The sequence below is a fragment of the Apium graveolens genome, chromosome 3 (assembly GCF_009905375.1).
Source record: "Apium graveolens cultivar Ventura chromosome 3, ASM990537v1, whole genome shotgun sequence".
Taxonomy (NCBI): Eukaryota; Viridiplantae; Streptophyta; class Magnoliopsida; order Apiales; family Apiaceae; genus Apium; species Apium graveolens.
In genome coordinates this window covers 261818004-261838454 of record NC_133649.1, presented here as the reverse complement: position 1 = coordinate 261838454, position 20451 = coordinate 261818004, and the positions used below count along the sequence as shown (strand labels likewise).

The 20451-nt window shown below is 40.2% G+C and overlaps 1 non-coding gene across 1 annotated transcript; it reads right to left on the bottom strand.

Moving 5' to 3' along the window:
- Nucleotides 1–1053: 1053 nt before the first annotated feature.
- Nucleotides 1054–1159, bottom strand: LOC141716526 (small nucleolar RNA R71). The gene has a single exon (XR_012573232.1). It is a non-coding gene; the product is annotated as a small nucleolar RNA R71 (small nucleolar RNA).
- Between the last annotated feature and the right edge of the window lie 19292 nt (nt 1160–20451).

Sequence of the window (20451 nt, the reverse complement as noted above, 5' to 3'; positions counted from 1 at the left end):
TCATTAAACCGTTATATTTTCAAATCTTATAGACATATAGGGTCAAAGCATAATTGGTGTCTGCTCAACATCTATCTTATTTGTGGATGTTTAGTAGTAGGGTATACGTATATCGAAAGATAGCGTATACTAATTTCGTGTTATATGATTAGTTGTCATCACCATCACATGCTAAGATTAAAGGTATAAACTCTGAATGAAATATTTAATGAAGTTAGAATCTCATGTTTTATCTCATATAAGTAAATCAGTTTTATTCTCTTAGTGAATGCATGCTAGTATAATCACTTTAATTAGTTAATCAACTCAAAATTGATACTTGTCTTAGCAGTGAATAATAACCATACATTATTGCATAAGTGTATATTCTGTTTAAACCAGTCTCTGTGGGAACGAACTTAACTTAATCTTATACTACTTTTGATCACGTACGCTTACGTGGTTTTGCGTGAACAAGTTTTTGGCGCTGCTGTCGGGGATCGGTGTTAAATTTAGTTATGTGCTTATCATCAGTGGTCGTTAAAGTTCACTGACTTCGGATTATTCTTCTTACAAAGTTTACCTTGTTTGTGTGTTCAGGTATTCGATCGAGCGTGTATGCGAACACGTTCTCAATCTCGTAAGGACAAACTAGAAGAAGTAGAAAAGGAAGTGATCATTGCAATGGGAGAATCAGCTGCAGAAACGAAAGCATTGAAGGATTATTCTCAACCGAAAATCAATGACATCTAGTCTAGCATTGTCAGACCAGCCATTGCAACTAATACCTTTGAAATCAAGCCTAGAACAATTCAAATGGTACTGAATTCAGTCCAGTTTGGGGGTTCTCCAACGAAAGATCCCAATATGCACATTAGGGATTTCATCGAGATCTGCGACACCTTCAAGTTCAACGGTGTTTCGGAAGATGCTGTGAAACTGAGACTTTTCCCATTTTCTCTGAGGGATAAAACTAAGAGCCGGTTGCACTCTCTACCACCAGGTTCTATTATGACATGGGAAGATCTCGCTCATAAATTTCTTACTAAATTCTTCCCTATGGAAAAAACAGCTACAATCAGGAATGCTCTTACTCAATTTCACAGCATTCAGGAGAATCTTTATGTGAAGCTTGGGAGCGCTACAAGGAGATGCTTAGGAAGTGTCCTTACCATGGAATGCCTGATTGGATGGTAATAAATTAATTCTATAATGGTTTGGGAACACAGTCAAGACATGTGCTCGATGCAGCATCAGGTGGAGCTTTATGGGCTAAGAGCTATGAGGAAGCTTATAAGCTAATTGAGATGATGGCCGCTAATGAATATCAGAATTCAACTCAGAGACTACCACATGGCAAGGTAGCAGAAATTCTGGAGGTGGATACAGCTATGGCTATAGCTGCTCAGCTAAAGGCGTTAACTATGAAAGTGGATTCTCTTGCTAACTATGGAGTTCATCATATAGCAAGTGTTTGTGAGATTTGTGCAGGTGCACATGCGACAGATCAATGTGCTATATCTAGTGAATCGGCACAGTTTGTGAGCAACTTTCAGAGTTCGCAGCAACCAGTTCCTGCCACTTATCATCCTAACAACTGCAACCATCCTAACTTCAGCTGGAGCAATAATCAGGGTGGTATACAACAGCCTTACCAGCAGTTTGGAAATAAGCCTTTCAATCCTCTTGGTTTTCAGTAACAGTTTGCACCAAGGCAACAATTTCAGCCGCAGGGAATGCAACAACAATCTCATGGAGGTGCAGGTCCATCTTCGAATGAAAAATCTGAATTGGAGGAGTTGAGGCTGATGTGCAAAAGTCAAGCGGTTTCAATCAAAACTCTGGAGAATTAAATAGGGCAAATTGCCAATGCTTTATTGAACCGACCACAAGGAACTCTTCCTAGTGATACAGAAGCTAATCCAGGCAAGAGGGAAGTCAAGGAACAGTTGAAGGCAATCACCTTGAGGTCTGGAAAGGTCGCTAGCCCTAAAAATCATTAAAATGAAGAATTTGAAAGTTTTTTCCAGAAGGTGGGCGCGCCTGCACCCATATCAAGCGCACCCGCGCCCTTGCCAGCTTCAAAAAATGTAATTCTTGAGGAAATAGCTGATCAGAAAGGGGTCAAAGCGAAACGAAGAAGACTTCTAATGAAAATACTACTCCTAAGCAAAATACAGGAGTTAAACAAGTCTATCTGCCTCCTCCATATCCTAAAAGACTTCAGAAGCAGAAGTTCGATAAACATTTTGCCAAATTTCTGGAGGTTTTCAAGAAATTGCATATTAACATACCTTTTGCGGAAGCTCTAGAACAAATGTCGAGCTATGATAAGTTCATGAAGGGTATTCTTTCTTGGAAGCTTAAACTTGAAGAGTTGGAAACCATTGCTCTAACGGAAGAGTGCAGTTTTGTGCTGCAACAGAAACTATCTCCTAAACTTAAAGATCCAGGAAGCTTCACGATACCATGCACTATTGAAAACTTATATTATGACAAGTGCTTGTGTGAATTGGGAGCTAGCATCAATCTGATGCTATTTTTATCTTCAAAAAGCGTGGTCTGCCTGATCCAAAACCTGTAAACATGTCCTTACAACTAGCTGATCGATCCATCACTTATCTGTGAGGTGTGGTGGAGGATGTATTGTTTAAAATGGAAAAACTCATCTTCCCTGCTGATTTTGTCATTCTGGACTTTGAGGAAGATAAGAAGATTCCCATTATCTTGGGGAGACCATTCTTAGCTACTGGCCGAACTCTGATCGATGTATAGAAGGGTGAGCTTACTATAAGGGTTCAGGATTAGGACGTTACCTTTAATATCTTCAATGCAATGAAATTCCCTACTAATGAAGAGGAGTGCTTTGAAGTAGAGTTGGTCGACTCTGTAGTGAATTCGGAGCTTGATCAATTGCTAAGGACTAACACTTTAGAGAGAGCCTTAACAGGGGAATTTGATAATGAAGATGAAGAAGGGGAAGAGCAACTGCAGTATTTGAATGCATCTCCGTGGAAAAAGAGATTGGACTTGCCATTCGAGTCTCTTGAATTACCAGAGCTTAAAAATTCTCAAGAGCGTCACAAACCATCTATTGAGGAAGCTCCCACACTTGAGCTCAAACCACTTCCTAATCACTTGATGTATGTTTTTTTAGGTGATGCATCTACTTTGCCTGTTATTATTGCATCTGACCTTTCAGGTAGTGATGAAGACAAGCTCTTGTGAGTTCCGAGAGAATTTAAATCGGCAATCGGATGGACTATAGCAGATATCAAGGGAATCAGCCCTTCTTATTGCATGCATAAATTTCTGCTTGAGGAAGGAAGTAAACCAACCGTTGAACAACAGAGGAGACTCAATCCTATCATGAAGGAGGTAGTGAAGAAAAAAATTCTTAAATGGCTGGATGCATTGATCATCTATCCTATTTTTGATAGTTCATGGGTGAGCCCGTTATAGTATGTGCCTAAGAAAGGAAGCATTACAATTGTTTCTACTAAAAAAAATGAGCTCATTCATACTCGGACAGTCACAGGATGGAGAGTATGCATGGATTATCGGAAGCTGAATAAAACCACTAAGAAGGATCACTTCCCTCTTCCATTTATTGATCAAATGCTTGACATGTTGGCTGACCATGAGTATTATTGTCTTCTGAATGGGTATTCGGCCTATAATCTGATTTGCATTGCCCCAGAAGATCAAGAGAATACCACTTTACTTGTCCTTTTGGCACTTTCGCTTTCCGTCGAGTTTCTTTCGGACTTTGTGGTGTACCTGCTACTTTCCAGAGATGCATGATGGCCATATTCTCCGACATTATTGGTACCAATGTGGAGGTGTTTATGGATGACTTTTCTGTGTTCGGGACTTCTTATGATGAGTGTTTGCATAATCTTGGCTTGGTGCTGAAAAGATGCGTTGAGGCCAATCTGGTATTGGGAAAAATGTCACTTCATGTTGCAACAGGGTATCATTCTTGGGCACAAGGTATCTAGCAAAGGTCTTGAAATGGATAAGGCCAAGGTGGGGGTTATTGAAAATCTTCCTCCACCAATCTCAGTTAAAGGAATCCGTAGTTTTCTTGGTCATGTGGGATTTTATCGGCGATTCATCAAAGACTTCTCCAAAATCTCTGAACCCTTGTGCAATCTGTTGGAGAAGGATGTTCCCCTCAGATTTGATGAAGAATGTTTGGCTGCTTTCGAGAGTTTGAAAAATAGTTTGACTACAACACCTGTTATTACTGCACCTGATTGGAATGAGCCCTTCGAGATGGTGTGTGATGCTAGTAATTTTGCAGTTGGAGCTATTCTTGGCCAGATAAAGAAGAACATTTTTCATGTGGTTTACTATTCTAGTAAAACCCTTAATGGTGCTCAGCTGAATTACACTACTACAGAGAAGGAGCTTTTGGCAATTGTATACAGTTTCGAGAAATTTCGATCTTATTTGTTTGGGACAAAAGTGACGGTTACACTGATCATGCTGCTATTCGATATCTGGTCTCGAAGAAAGATTCAAAACCTCCATTGATTCAATGGATTCTCTTATTACAAGAATTCAAGCTGGAAATCAAAGACAAGAAAGGTACATAAAATCAGGTAGCGGATCATCTCTCACATTTGGAAGATCAAGGAAAAGCTTCACAGGATAAGACGTTGATCAATGAATCTTTTCCAGATGAGCAACTTTTTGGGGTGAAAGAAGAAGAGCCATGGTTTGCAGATATTGTGAACTATCTTGTGAGTAATGTTATTCCCTCAGAATTCTCTTATGCTCAAAGGAAGAAGTTTCTACATGAGGTGAAGTGATATCGATGGGATGAGTCATTCTTTTTAGAAAGAGGACATATCAGATTATCAGGAGGTGCATTCCGTATAGTGAGACGGAGGGTATCTTGCGAGACGGTCATTCTACTATGTATGGTGGCCATTATGGTGGAGAGAAGACAGTTGTCCGTATCCTTCAAGCGGGATTTTTCTGGCCTACTTTGTTTAAAGATTCTCATTAGTTCGTGTTGAGATGTGATTGCTGCCAATGAGTTGGAAATATGTCCAAAAGAGATGAGATATCTCTCAATGTGTTTCTCGAAGTTGAGATTTTCGATGTTTAGGGAATCGACTTCATGGGGCCATTTGTCTCGTCATGCAATAATCAATATATTCTTTTAGCGGTGGATTATATGTCTAAATGGCTCGAGGTTAAAGCTTTGCCAACCAACGATGCTAAGGTGGTGATCAATTTTCTTCATAAGCAGATATTCACACGTTTCGGTACTCCAAGGGTCATAATTAGTGATGAGGGATCGCATTTCCGCAATCGCAAATTTACTGCATTAATGGAAAAAAATCATGTGAATCATCGTGTGGCCACAACTTATCATCCCCAAACTAATGGGCAAGCTGAAGTCTCTAATCGAGAGATCAAGCGAATCTTGGAGAAGGTTGTGAGTCCATCAAGGAAAGATTGGTCTTTGAAGCTAGATGAAGCTGTTTGGGCCTACAGAACATCATTCAAGACTCCTCTAGGCATGTCTCCTTTCCAGTTGGTATATGGTAAGGCGTGTCATTTGTCTGCGGAGCTAGAACATAAAGCATATTGGGCACTGAAGAAGCTGAATCTTGACATGGAAGCTGATGGAGAAAAGAGAATGCTCAAACTTAATGAACTCAATGATTTTCATCTACAGGCTTATGAAAACAACAAGTTATACAAGGAGAAGGTCAAGAGATGGCATGATAGGAGGTTAGTGCACAAGACATTTGTGCCTGGTCAGCAAGTTCTGTTGTTCAACTCTCGTCTCTGACTTTTTCCAGGAAAGCTTAAGTCACGGTGGTCAGGTCCGTTCATTGTCAAAATTGTGTTTCCACATAGAGCTGTGAAAATTTTTGATAAGCATCTGGAAAGCGTTCAAAGTAAATGGTCAGAGGTTAAGCATTATTATAGGGATACGGTGAACCGTGAGGTGGTGAGCGCTGTTCTTGCGACAACTTAATTTCGAAGTTTCACGTCAAGGTAAAGACGTAAAACAAGCGCTTCGTGGGAGGCAAACCATGCATTTTTTGTATTTTTTCTAAAGAAAAAAATAATCAAAAAACTGAAAATTTTTCCAGAAGCGCGGCGCGCCCCTGCGAGGTCCGTGGAAAAGAAAAAAAGAGTGAAAAAAACAAAAAAATTAGATTAACCCAAGCCCAAACCCGAATTATACCCTAATTCTAACCCTATTTCTACACCCTAAACAACTCCCTACCCCTCCTATCTCTATCCTATATATACATACATCTACATATATACTAACACATCTCTTATACCCACAAACCCTAGCCTCATCTACATACAATACTTACACCCAAATCTCTATCAATTGTGATTATGGCACCCAAAAGAGCACGAACCACGGGGAGTAGTAGCACCCATCCCTCATCTACCAAGGATTCTAGCGTGGGTGGCACGGAGAACAGATTTACTTCAACGGAGGCTCAGGCGAAGTTCACTAGGTTGATGTCTAAGCCGATTTCTGAGAGGGGACTTTTACCCACGGCTAAGGATGGGAAGCTGTTGGAGATGATTTTTGAGAAGGGTTGGCAGACTTTCTGTGAGACACCCGTTGCAGTTCCGATGAGCATTGTGCGGGAATTTTACACAAATGCTAAGGAGGACAAGAATGTGTATTCTGTTATTCGTGGGTTGACTGTTGTTCATCGCCCGGCTGCTATTCATCGGGTTATAAATCAACCCGCGAGGCCTAGGACTGCTGATGATTAGGGTGCAGAAAACTAGGGAGAATTTAGAATTGGATTACATTTTGGCAGAGTTGTGTGTTACAGCCACAGAGAGGAAGTACAAAGCAGGCACCACTGAGCCACTTACTTTTCTTGCTTCTTGTATGAACAGGTATGCTAGGCCTTGGAACATGTTTGTGTGTGCTAATATCATACCATCTTCACATTCACACTGAGGTTACTGTGGATCGGGCTATTCTGCTGTGGGGGATTTTGAATGAAGAATATATTGATCTCGGCTATGTGATTCATCAAAGTATGCTGTGTTTTCTGTGAGGGGGAACCATGGGGGCGATTTCTCATGCCTCCATTGTTACGAAGTTGTGTACTTCGGTTGGTGTTAGGTGGCTCGAGCATGAGCAACTGCAGATGCCGGGTGCTCCCATTGATAGCTCGACAATTTCGGTGATGCAGGAGTAGTATAGCGGTAAAGTCCATGAGAAGGGATTGGGTTATACATATGATCATCTATCGGGTGGCTGACCAGCTGACCAGACGTATGCATGAGGTTCTTCTCAGGCACAGCAGGCAGCTGCTAGATTCTCTCGTGCAACCGCTAGATCTTCTAGTGCACAGCAGATAAGGGATATGACTGGACTTGGAGATGCTCGGTATAGGAGATTTACTAGGCGTATGGATGCCATGCATGACATTCACAGCCATTTTTCTCAGGATTTGACACATGCTTTTAGTACTGCTTTTAGAATAGTGTCAAGGTCGATTGACCAGTATTTGGAGAGAGTACTATTTACCCGCAACCTGATTCTCCACCCGAGAAGGGTGATCCCACCGACGACTAGGTATGCCTTGTATCCTTATTATTACCTTCAATGAGGATATTGAATATTTTAAGTTTGGGGGTGATAATGTAAGGATTAGTTGTGTGTCGTGTTCATATAGATTCATATTGCATATTTAGTTATAGTTCGTACATTATTTTTGCATGATTGTTCATATAGGTCCTATTTGTTTGCATATTTGTTCATGTTATTATATGAGTCCATGTAGTTTCATTTGCATGCATATAACATGATTCCGTAGGATGAGCTGTTTCTGATTGGTAGGTTGGTGTTGATTTGAGTGTAATGATGTCAAATTAGATGAATGATTAAGTCCTAATGAATTGATTTGCATGCCGAGAAACAAAGTTTTTTCACAAGTCTTATAGGTTGCTTTTGAACTATCATGATCATACTTGTTTGTTTGTTGGAATTTAATCACTTGGTTATATTTAGAATTTTTGCTATTCTCGTAATGACGTAAGAACACTGAATTTTGTAAACTAGGGAAAAATATGGATATCATTGCTAGTTGTGAATAAAATTAGGCGTCAAATGGCTAGTAGCCGGCTCATATTTTTTTAGTAGTCTAGGGTTGAATGAGATGAAGCGAAACATACTCATTCAGAATCATTGAAAGGCAAAGAAAGAAAAAAAAGAAAAGAAAAGAAAAAAATTATGTTAGTATATGCAAAATTGACCAAGGGTGAGCTCTTTAATACTCGAGCAATTAAGTTCTAGGGGACTTTGTGCCTAGTGACCTAAGCCTTGTATGGTCTGGGATCCGCTAACCTAACGCTCGCTCTATGGGTATTATTTCATAAGTCTTTTGGGACCTCATTCATTGAATGGTCAAATAAGCATTTGTGTTTGATGTGTTTCAATATTATAGCATGATCCTTATATAACTCTAGTAAAATTGAGGTGTTGTGAGTCATTATGTGTTTACCGTCTATTCTATTTATAAATTTGTGATTGTTTTGGCGAAGGATAGGATATGGTTATTGATCTAGTGTTGAAAGTATATCTGATAAGCATCTCACACATGCATATTTCTGGTTTGTATGTTGGTTTATGGGATTTAGTTGAACTCTGTTTAAAGTCATTGCATTCTTAGAGACCTTGCTTATTGATATGGTTATGGTTATTCTGAGGGGATCGTTGCATTTTCACGTAGTTGCATTCATGCAGTAGTTTTGTTAATAGTGTCAAGTCTGTTTATGCTTGAGGACAAGCGTCGATTTAGGTTTGGGGTGTGATAAGTGGATTTTATATCTACTTGGAACGCTTCACATCGGCTTAAGTTGGTGTTTTGCACTCAAGTATTTGGTGTTTTTGATGTATTTTGTATTGAGTCATTGCAGGGCACTAGTCAGAGGTGGAAATGAGCTTTCAAATGATTATATGTTAATAAGAGATCAGGGAAGGAGTCGTGGAAGTTTGTACGAAGGACGGAGCGCAAAAAGAAGAAAGCTGCAGAAATTCTACAGAAAGCAGGCGCGCCCGCGCCCCATTTGTTAGACACAGAGCATGCCCGCGCCTGTTCAAGCGCGCCCGCGCCAGCAAAATTTTGCAGGATCCTGATTTGATTACAATTTAGTTATTGCGAGAGTCCAGGTCAACCAGGGCTATATATAGAAAGAAAAGAAGACGTTTTTAAAAACAAGAAAGCGAGGGAGAACATAGAGAAGACCTAAAGTACACAAGACGTCTAAGGAGAAGAAGATTTAGTTTTCACTTTTGTATTCTTCAATTTAGGCGATACTTTTGGATGCTTGTTTTTGATTTGTTCTAAACCCTAGTACTTTTATATTATCTCGTAGTATTCTGAACTTATTTATTATCATGTTTCTATTGGAATCCATGGTGACGATGTGTTCGATCATGAACTAATCGTTGTCATGGGGTTATAGCGGATTTATTTATGGATTTCAATAGTTGATTGTTCTAAATCATTATTGTGTGGTGATTTATGATTTCCTAGTATGGTTGTACTTATTCTTCTTAGATGCGTAGCTAACATCTAAGTCGTTTGTTAATCTTTATTGAAACGAAAGTGGATATAGAGGTTTAGAACTTGTCATGCTAGCATAGGTTTATGTATGTTGTCATGCATGATTCGTAGTGTAATTTTAACCATCTTACGCTGCCCTATGTAATCTCAATAGATAACTTGCTCATTAAACCGTTATGTTTTCAAATCTTATAGACATATAAGGTCTAAGCATAATTAGTGTCTGCTCAACTTCTATCTTATTTTTGGATGTTTAGTAGTAGGGTATACATATATCGAAATATAGCGTATACTAATTTCGTGTTATCTGATTAGTTGTCATCACCATCATATGCTAAGATTAAAGGCATAAACTCTGAATGAAGTATTAAATGAAGTTAGAATCCCATATTTTATCTCATATAAGTAAATCAGTTTTATTCTCTTAGCTAATGCATGCTATAATAATCACTTTAATTAGTTAATCAACTCAAAATTGATACTTGTCTTAGCAGTGAATAATAACCATACATTGTTGCATAAGTGTATATTCTGTTTAAACCAGTCTCTGTGGAAATGCACTTAACTTAATATAATACAACTTGTGATCGCGTACGCTTGCGTGGTTTTGTGTGAGCAACGAGCTTCACCCATCTCTAATAAACGTTGCACATCATTTGAGTTCGGCTTTCGTAAGTATTCACCCTCAAATATTGTACATACAGTGGAGACGAATTTTTTCAAGCATTCAACCACAGTACTCTCTTCAATACGAACGTAGTCATCAACAGTATCAACAGAGACACTGTATGCCAACATACACATTGTCGTGGTGCATTTTATGTAAAGGTGATAAACATTTTCTTCCCACTGCTATCAATCTTTTGTTAAAAGTATGGATCAAAATTTGAAACACCATCCACAATACGAAGAAAGACATGTCTTCCCATACGAAATCTTCGTTTCGATGAAAAATAATCATTCACTAAACATTGATGATCTACTTCACGAATTCTGTAAATACTTTGACGAGGCGTGGATGTTGTTGAGCTTTTTCCATATATTTTCTGGAAAAAATCAAGTCGACGATTTTGTTTGGTGTCATCGCAGAACTCTTCAATGAATTCTTCAGTAAATTCCTTAGAAAATTTTTCTAATATGGGTGTTTGATTCATGTTAGTGCTTGATGTGAATTGAAAGAACTAACACATCTATTTTATATAGGAGGTAAAAAATAATATATTCCTAGTTTACAAACAAATAAAAACAAAAAAAAGAAAAGAAAAGACAAACACTAGCTTTCAACTGCAAGTTTACAAACAAATAAAAATAAACAAGAAATGAGAAACACTAGCTTCCAACAACTAGTTTACAAACAAATAAAAACAAACAAGAAAAGACAAACACTAGCTAGTTTCGTGCCATAATTTTCTCAAGCAGTTTAGCATGAGTCATTCGCTGAGCATCATTCATTTGAGTAGTATTTGCTATAATGACTTGTAAATTCAGCTCACTTTGCTTCATCGCAAGCTCCTTTAGTCGAATTTCATTTAATTATTCCATTATATCCATTCTTTTTTTGTCTGTAACTTGTATAGATTCATATTCAACAACTTCTGCAGTTGTGGTCTTCCCCTTTCTTTTCCTACTAGTTGCAACTTTTGTACCTCTAGGACGAACCGGTTCAAATTCATCAGATATTGGTGTATCATTATTTCCTTCTGATGAGTAAGCTCCGGGACTACTTAATTTAGTTCTTTTAGAACTTGCACTAGTTTGAGGAGCCTCCACTTGGGATGTCTACGAAACTCACGCCAATGAAACTCAAAGTTAGACTTCTTCTTGAAATTAGTTAAATGATAATCGCGAGCTTTCTCAATTAAATTATCCAAATTTGTACCGCTCCCAGCTGTTCGTTGAGTCTCATTATAAGCCGCTCCAAATTTCTAAGCACCTTCAATTATTCCTTGCCATATTTTTTTTAATAGTCATAACTCCTCTCTTAATGACACCGGGAGATTCATCTTCGCAATATTATTGAATTTGATTCCAGAATACTTCGGCCCTTTGATCAGTACCGATTAATCGATCAATTTTAACATTCAATCATGCACTTATTAGGAGTTTATCTTCAACCCACTTCTACTGACCGGTATTTTCTCGTACATCTTCGATATCTTCACTATCATCATTTAGATCAATAATATTTCCGTGGTCAAAGACCGACACTTGTGTTTCCGGAGAATTTTGGATATTAATTGGTGTTTGTTGAATTTCAAATTATGAATTTGGAAATCGAAGAAATGGAAAGTGATAAGGTGAATTTTAAGGATACGAAAATGGAAATTGAGAATTTTGAGAATGTGAAAATTGATATGGAGAATTCAAATTTTGAGAATTAAAATTTAAATTTTATGGGTTTGGAAAATAGGGATTTGGATATGGATATGGAATTGATGGTTTATATTTTGAGAATTTGGATTTTGATTTGTAGATGGGAGATTATTTGGATTCATTTTTTGCTAAGATTTTGTTTGGAGTAAGGAGTGTAAATAATAAGGGTATAAAAATTGGTATTTATAGAAGTAAAAATGTTACCGTTTATAATCATCGGGATTTATACGTTATATTATAGCCATTGTTTTAACAGAGCAAAGCTACATAAACTCACATGCATGTTCAGTTCATATAAAAAAGTAATATTAAGACATGAATTCATGGTCAAGTGACCTGGCCAGGAAAGTGACACTGGCCATTTTGAAGTGTCTCCTCTAACGCTATTTTCTTTAGTTGTGGACACTTTGTGTGTCCCGATACATAAAACGCCCGCGTTCCAAATGGTCTTAGTATAACACTGACAATATTTCTTACCTCCGATGTACGAAGTACTTAATACTCCCTCCGTTTCAAAAAGGTTAACACTCTTCGTTTTGCACGCATTATAACTTAGAAATAATATATTTCAAATTTTTTTGTTTTGTATAAAGTATAAACATTATATTTTTATACAAAACAAAAAAAATTGAAATATATTATTTCTAAGTATCTCGTCCAAAGATAATGAAATGCGTACAAAAATCATAGGGCCTATGAATCCACGTTTAAAGTAAGGCAGACCATAGGCACCATATGGACACATTGTAATTAACTAGTTGGATAAAGATAAGAAATTCCCCTAAAGATATTTACTACATAAGTTGAATACTGAACAAAGATCTACAGGCTGGGTTACTCTGAGATTGATCTTGAAGTTAACCAGTAATATTGATTTTCCTACCATTTCAGGATACAAATCTTGATATCCTCCGAAGAACTGGTTTAGTAGAAATTTGGCTACAAAGAATGACGATGAGAAAAGAGAAAAGCTTTTATTTTTGTGGAGATCAACTAGAACAATACAGTCATTTATTTTCAAAATGATCAAAGTAATGTCTATTTAAGTTGTCTTCTTAAAAGTAACTAGCATTTGTGCGGCCTCACATTAAAGCTCCTATTACCTTTTTTGTCAACATATATTTTTTTTATTAATTTTTAAAACATAAGCACGATTAGTGATAGGGATAAATAAATCCTGATTGTATAATTAAATATTGCAAGGTGTAGGGCTGCTAGGCCCAATAAGAAGATGTATGACATTCAGACCAAGAAGGTCCAACACATTGATCAGTCCTGATGGACCAGATCAGGCCTGATGGAACAAAGAAGGCCCAAAAGCCCTGATTATTAATTAATTTCGTAATTAATTAATAAGGAGAAAAATCAGCTATTGAGAAGAGTCCCGATAAGGATATAAATCCTTACAGATTAGCCTCAAGGGGACCTACAAGGATAAGGAATCAGTTTCCTACTATCTAGGACTCCAAAGTCCATTCTAATTATGAGACTAGCCCACCAAGTCTCCTATACCAAGTCCAATTCAAGGACTCCCAACATCTATATAAGGGGCCTCACCCCACAAATCAGAACGATGTTTTTTGGCTTGATTCTCTAATTCACAGAGATACGTAGGCATCTCGTAAAGGCAGAATTAAGCTACGAAACACGAGAGCAGCCATTAAAGGCCTTGAGCTCCCGAATCTTAGTAATAAATACAGCAAATAATAACCTTAGTTTTTTATCCATAACATTTGGCGCCCACCATGGGGCGTGAACAACAACCATGGCGAGAACACGGAGAACAACTAGCGCTCTGGAGGAGGGAACACCATCAGGGACAACTCAGGTGATTTCGTCAACCGTGGAGATTCCTCCCCATTCAACTTATGCATCTACTCAAGCGGAAACCCAGATAGGGGCAACTCAACCTCAGCCACAAGGGACGACTCCCCCGACTATTCAAGGTACGAATCCTCAAGTTCAACAAGTACATATACCTGTGAATTCTCGACCCGTCGGATATGAATATTCAACTGTTGTTACTACTAACCCCCCTTATGGGATGCCCCTTTACCCCGAGGTTGGAGGAAGTGGATATGCTGGGCGAAGTGAAGCACGAGGGCAATCGCCCCCTTATATACGAGGTTTGGCTCCTATCCCCGAGGATCGGGAATTTTCTGGTCCTTACATTGAGAGAGATTCCAAATCTTCGGATGATGAAGTGACCCTAAGAAGGAGACGTCCAGGCAAGGAGCCGATGGCCGATGGAAGGCAGCGCCCTCGAAGCACCCAAGAGGCGAATCCCCAGGAAGTGCAGGAAAGGATAAGGGCTCATGAGGCTGAGATCCAAAGGCTGAGGCGTGACTTGGAAGCTCACCAGGCCACCAGACCCCAAATACCTCCTAGGGGGAGAAATCCTCCTCCTGTCATAGACCTGGATGGTCCGGTACGAAGAAGGGCTGTCTTCCCAAGAACTGATCCAAGCAATCTCCTTCCCCTTGGAGATCCTGATGATCCAACTCCACCCTTCACAGAAGAAATAATGAATGCCCATATCTCAAGGAAATTCAAGATGCCCACTATCAAAGCCTATGATGGCACCGGAGACCCCGCTAACCATGTCAGGACATTCTCTAATGCACTGCTGCTGCAACCCGTGAATGACGCTATTAAGTGTCGGGCCTTCCCTCAAACCCTGTCGGGTATGGCTCAAAGATGGTACAAGTCGCTTACCCCCAAACTCTATTGGATCGTTCAGAGAGTTAAGTCAGGCTTTTATTAAGCAATTCATCAGCGGGAGAGTCCATGAGAAAAGTTCAGCATCTCTTATGAGTATTGTGCAGGGAGCTAAGGAATCCTTGAGAGATTACCTGAATCGTTTCACAAAAGAGGCTTTAAAAGTCCCGGACCTTGATGATAAGGTAGCCATGATAGCACTGCAACAAGGAACTAGGGACGAGTTTTTCAAGATGTCCTCGGCCAAACGTCCCCCTGAAAGCATGTTGCAGCTCCAAGAGAGGGCAGGGAAATATATCAAGGTTGAAGAAAGTATGAGGAAGACCGTAATAAGTAATGAGCCCACTGGAGGCAAGAAGCGGAAAAATGATCTAGAATATATTGCAAAGGACAAATATCCTAGAACCGAACAAAACCCTGATTCAACCCCCAAGAAGGGAGGACCTGGGCAAAAGTTCACTGAATACGCTAAGCTGAATGCTCCTAGAAGTCAAATTTTGATGGAGATTGAGAAAGATAGAGATATTCGCTGGCCTAAGCCCTTGAAGGCTGATCCCGCCAAGCTAGATAAGAGCAAGTATTACAGGTTTCACAAGGATGTCGGCCATGACACCGATGAGTGTAGGCAATTGAGAGATGAAATTGAGTTTTTGATTCGAAAAGGAAGATTGAACAAGTATACTGGAGATGGAGGGGACAGAAATAATAGTGGAAGGAAGAATTTTGAAGATCGTAGGAGGGACCAAGACGATCAGGGGCGGAATCCCCAACCTAAAGGGCCGGTTATAAATGCAATTTTTGGAGGACCACGACGCCCTCGAGGACCTGTGATAAACACGATCTTTGGAGGTCCGACTGCTACTGGATTGTCCAAAAATTCAAGAAAGGCATATACTAGAGAGGTTATGCATATTGTTGGCGAAGCTCCGAAGAGGGCCAGGACAGAAGTAACATTGGCTTTTGATGATTCTGACCTAGAGGGCGTAAAGTTTCCTCATGACGACCCGTTGGTCATAACACCAATAATAGGAAATAGCCCGGTTAAGAGGGTTCTTGTGGATAATGGTGCTTCTGTGGATATATTGCTCCACGACGCCTTTCTAAGGATGGGGTATAATGATTCCCAGTTGACACCAACCGACATGCCGATATATGGATTTGCTGGAGTAGAATGTCCTGTGGAAGGAATAATCAAACTGCCAACCACCATAGGTACGGAACCAAGACAAGCAACGCAGATGTTGGATTTTGTGGTAGTAAAGGCTAGTTCAACTTATAATGCTATCATGGGGAGAACAGGGATACATGCCTTTAAGGCAGTCCCCTCTTCCTACCATTCAGTTATGAAGTTTCCCACCCGAAACGGGATTGGAGAAGAGAAAGGAGATCAAAAAATGGCTAGAAGCTGTTATGTGGCCTCTTTGAGGGCAGATGGAGTCGGGGGGCAGGTTCTTCCTATTGAAGATATGTATGTCCGAGAAAATGACGAGAAGAGAGAAAAGCCAGCAGAAGACTTGGTTTCGGTTCCTTTAGACCCCGAGAATCCTGAGAGGATGACTTTCATTGGAGCCACACTAGAGGAGCCCCTTAGAGGGAAGTTGGTGAAATTTTTGCAAGAAAATAGTGATGTATTTGCATGGTCAGCAGCTGATATGCCAGGCATAGACCCGGAGTTGATTACTCACAAGCTGAACGTGGATCCAAGCCGGAAGACAGTGAAACAAAAGAAAAGAAATTTTTGCCCCGGAAAGACAAGAGGCTATAAAACAGGAAGTAGAGAAGCTCCTAGAGGCTGGTTTCATTGAGGAGATTCAATTTCCGGAGTGGTTAGCAAACCCTGTAATGGTGAAGAAGGCTAATGGAAAGTGGAGGATGTGTATAGACTTCACTGATCTGAATGATGCATGCCCTAAAGACTGTTTTCCATTGCCAAGGATTGATACTTTGATTGATGCCACTGCTGGGCATGAGATGCTGAGTTTCATGGATGGATTTAGCGGATATAATCAGATTAAGATGCACAAGGATGACATTCCAAAGGTATCATTTATCACTGACTTTGGTGTTTATTGTTATCTTGTTATGGCGTTTGGTCTTAAGAATGCGGGAGCCACCTATCAAAGATTGGTAAATAAAATTTTTAAGGATCTTATTGGTAAGACTATGGAAGTCTATGTTGATGACATGTTAGTCAAGAGTCTAGTAAAGACTGATCATATAACCCATTTGAGGGAAGCTTTTGAGATCCTGAGGTACCACAAGATGATGTTGAATCCTACGAAGTGCGCTTTCGGAGTAGGATCTGGAAAATTCTTGGGATTAATGGTCTCAAAGAGAGGAATTGAGGCTAACCCCGATAAAATAAAGGCAATCCTGGACATGGAACCACCGAAAACTGTCAAGGATGTTCAGAAGCTCACAGGAAGGGTCGCTGCGCTAGGATGATTCATCTCCAAGTCAGGAGACAAGTGCTTGTCATTCTTCAAGTCACTAAAGAATATCAAAGACTTTGTATGGAATGAGGAAAGCCAGAAGGCTTTCGAAGAGTTAAAGAAGTACATGGCTCAGGCCCCGTTGTTGGCCAAACCATCTTTGAATGAAGTTTTATTCTTATACTTGGCCGTTTCAGAGAGCGCCTTGAGCGCAGGTGTTGGTTAAGGAAGAGCTAAAAGTCCAGAAACCCGTATATTATGTCAGCAAAATTCTGCATGGTGCTGAATTGAATTATTCAATTATTGAGAAATTTGCTCTAGCCTTGGTAATGGCTTCGAGAAAACTGCGTCCTTACTTTCAGGCTCATCAGATTGAGGTGCTAACGAATCAGCCACTGAGAAATATCATTCACAGTCCCAAGGCAAGTGGGAGATTGATTAAGTGGGCAATATAGTTGGGAGAGTTCGATCTCAAGTATAAGCCACGTACGGCCATAAAAGGCCAGGCATTAGCTGACTTCGTGGTGGAATGTACCATACCCAACCAAGAAGTCGGGGGGCAGGAAGATACCATACCTCAAGACAAGGGAGTCGATAATGGGGACAGAGAAAATGATGATAATGAGAAAGAATATTGGGTTCTCTATTTTGATGGAGCATCAAAAACAAATTCCAGTGGAGCAGGGTTGGTTTTGCACAGCCCTGATGGATTCTTAATTGAGTATGCTATGAAGCTAGACTTCCCAACCACAAAAAATGAGGCAGAGTATGAAGCCCTGATTGCTGGCCTTGGTCTAGCTGGGACACTTAGAGTCAAAAACTTAAAGGTCCGTGGAGACTCGAAGCTGATCATATCTCAGGTAAAGGGAGAATTTGAGGCAAGGGATGATACGATGGCTAAGTATGTCCGCCTAGTAAGGGCTGTGATGACCCAATTTAATGAATGCCATGTTGAACACATTCCAAGGGAAGAAAATGCTAAGGCAGATGCGCTATCAAAGTTTGCTTCATCTGAGATAGAAGAAAGTTCGGGAAGTGTGTACTTCCGTATTTTGAAGACACGAAGCATAGATGTTAAGCTTGTGGCTCCCATAGGCCTGGGGACGTCATGGATTGATCCTATCAAGGCTCACATTCAAACCGGTTGGTTTCCAAGTGATGCAACTGAAGCACGGAAGTTAACTGTTCGAGCACTAAGGTACTCTTTGATAGATGGGATTCTTTACAAAAGATCTTTCGTGGTTCCCTACTTGAGGTATCTCAGGCCCGATGAGGCACGCTTGGCTCTTGAAGAAGTGCATGAAGGTATTTGTGGACAACACTTGGGGGGCAGGGCCTTGGCTCATAAGATAACTCGTCTAGGCTTTTATTGGCCGAAAATGATGGCTGATGCCAAAGAATATGTGAAGAAGTGCGACCGCTGTCAGAAGTATGCACCTGTTGTTAGACAACCTCCCGAGATGCTGACATCTATCAACTCGCCTATTCCCTTTGCTATGTGGGGGATGGATATTCTAGGGCCTTTCCCTATGGCCACGGCACAAAGGAAGTTCCTGATTGTAGCCATTGATTATTTCACTAAGTGGATTGAAGCCAAACCCTTGGCCAAAATCACAACTAAACAAGTTGCACAATTCCTGTGGGAAAACATTATGTGCCTATATCGAATTCCCCGTGTCCTAGTCACCGACAATGGAACGCAGTTTAACAACGAGGAATTCAAGAAGTATTGTGAAGAAAATGAAATTGAGTTACGGTTCACCTCCGTGGCTCACCCACAAGCCAATGGGCAAGCAGAAGTAGCAAATCGAATAATCCTGGATGGACTAAAGAAGAGGATCGAGAAGTCAAGAAATAATTGGGTGGATGAGATACTTCCCATATTGTGGGCCTATAGGACTACTTGTAGAGTCACGACAGGAGCAACTCCCTTCATGTTGGCGTATGGGGCAGAAGCAGTAGTTCCAGTGGAGATATCACATTCCTCTCCAAGGATTCAGGCTTTCAATGCTGAGGAAAATGAGGAAGGACAAAGGTTGGCTCTAGACTTAATCGATGAAGTGCGAGATGAAGCACATGCAAAGATAGTAGAGTATCAGAAGAAGGCTTCATTCTACTACAACTTAAGGGTTAAAGAAAGGTTCTTTAAACGAGGTGACTTAGTCTTGAGGAAGATAGAAGCTTCTGGGGTAGGATAGAAAGGGAAACTTGCCCCAAATTGGGAAGGGCCGTACAAAGTCAAGAGCGTTCAGGGTAGAGGAATCTACAAGCTGGAGACTATGGATGGTTTTGAAGTCCCGAGAACCTGGCACGCACAAAACCTGAAGGTTTACTACGTGTAAGATAGTCGATGTACGATTCTCACTTGTCATTGTGACAAGTAGGTTTAAAAGCACCTTGAAGCTTTGTTTGCGTAGAATTTTTATTTTCTAGCTATTATTGATCAGGATCGAACCCATATTATGTAAGGTTTTGGAAAACCAGACTTGAAATTGAAGAGTTCGAAATTATTTCAACCTATGGATGTTTGAGTTGTGATAATACTTGTGTGGCCCATTAGGCCAAGTTTGAATATTAAAGTATCGAAAAAATAAAGGAGAGAGATGCGAATAAGGAAAGTAGCATATAAAATAACCCCGGAGGGTAATAAGTTTTAATACAAACAAAAGTCCAGACATAAGTTAAAGATAAAATTACAGAATAGAAAAACTACTCCTCCATGCGGGAGCCTTCATTCTCTTGCTCCTTATCAGCGCCTTCAGCATCCTTCGCAGGAGAAGCGGGAGGAGAAGCAGTGTTAGGATCCAAGATGCGATCATCTGGCTGAGGGGAGTTGAAGAGGGCATCTATGCTGTCCTCCGACTCAGCCTGCTCGGGATTTATAAAGTCCTTAGGGTCGACTAAGCCCGGGTGCTTCTCAGAAACCGCCTTTACGGCCGCATCCCATCCCTGAGTAAACTGTAGGGAATAAAGACCCTCATCATGAATCTCCATGAGATTCTTAAACTTGTCAGAATCCATGTAGTCATCAATGAGCTTATTCTTATCACTCTTAAGTTTCACCAGCTCGGAATGAGCCTTAGCCAGCTCCTCTTTCTTCGTGTCCAGCTTCTTCTCCAGGACCTTGGCTCTCTCCTCTCATTTCTTCATCTCCTTCTCAAACCCATCTGAGTTACCCTTCCAGGACCTAGCCTGGTGGAGGGCCGCCTGGAAGTAGGTATTACTCTGCAAAGAAATATGTATGAGTTAGCACAAGTTCGTTGAAATACGAGAAAGTTGGGATTCAAAGAAAAAGAGAAAAAAGAAAGTTACCGCAGCTTGGGCTTGAGAACCCAGAAGCTCAATAGTCTCGATATCACTCCCCGTAA